We start from the raw sequence: 1,380 nt of genomic DNA on the forward strand, positions 1-1,380 counted from the left end.
AACAACCCTGCATGTTGTGCACATGTACCCTAGAAGTTAAAGTATAATAAAAAAAAAATATATATATATATATAATGGGTGATTTCAATCTATTTCATCTTTGCTAAAACGATGAGAAAGAAACAGTATCTACTTGTTTTATTTTACATTTCTCTGATTGTAAGTGAGGATGAACCTTCTTTATATAGTTAGCTTTTTGGATATTTGAATTTTTTTTATGAATTGCTTATTAAAATTTCTTTTTCCATCCTTTCCATGAGAAGTTCTTCATATCCTTGAGTTTTAAAAGCTCTGTGATGTTGTAGTTTTTTTATTTGTTACTTATATTTTACATATATGTGTTCTTTAACCATTCATTTAAAAATAATTGTATAATAAAATATACCAATCTCAAGTTAATGGTTATGGTTTTCATGATGTCCTTAGAAGGTCCTTTCCCATTCAGAGATTACAGAAAATAATTTAATATTTACATCCATATTATGAAGTTGTGGTTTTATGTTCATTTTACAAATGGTTTTCATGATGTCCTTAGAAGGTCCTTTCACACTCAAAGATAACAGCAAATATTCACCTATTATTTCTCCTAGCAATATTAGGGCATATTTTTATTTTGTTTTGTTTTACATTGAGATATTTAATCCATCTAGATTTTGGAGAAGAACTAATGTCGGAATACTTTCTTTTTCAACAGAGAACCAGATATTCTAACACTATTTTAAATAATACACCCTTCTATTGATTTCGATGATATCTTTATACTTGAGTTTGAGTCGTTTCTCTATTTTATTCCATTGAGGCATTGATATCTGCACTAGTACAATGCATATAAATTATCTTAATTTAATAGTAAATCATAATATCGGATAGGTTAAATCTCCACACCCTCCCCATGACTAAAATTCTTTTTCATATTTTTCAGATTTTTTTCTCTGAATATTTTTACATGTATTCATCTGGGTAAACTTTAAAATTATTTTGTTAAGTTTCCCATCGGAGATTGTTTACTGGCTTTGCTTATAAATGCAGTTATTTTTTAGGTAATTACTGGGGACTATTTCTCAAAATATGATTCATGGAATACTCATATCAAAATCACCAAATAGACTTGTTAAAAGATAAATTTAATTGTTCAACCACAAACCTACTAAGAATCTCTAGAGTTCAGAAATTTTTACTTTTAACAACCTCTCACAAAGAGAATTATTAGGGATGTTAATATATGAGAATCAATAATTAACAATAGATATCTTTATAATATTTAAATCTTACTTAAATTTTAAATCTTACATCTAGAAATTAGATTTATTTCTGCATTTATGCATGTTGACTTTTCCTGTATTCTTTCTGAACATATTCACATTTAATTCATACCTACAT

Source organism: Colobus angolensis, unplaced genomic scaffold, assembly GCF_000951035.1.
Source record: "Colobus angolensis palliatus isolate OR3802 unplaced genomic scaffold, Cang.pa_1.0 Scaffold381, whole genome shotgun sequence".
Taxonomy (NCBI): domain Eukaryota; kingdom Metazoa; phylum Chordata; class Mammalia; order Primates; family Cercopithecidae; genus Colobus; species Colobus angolensis.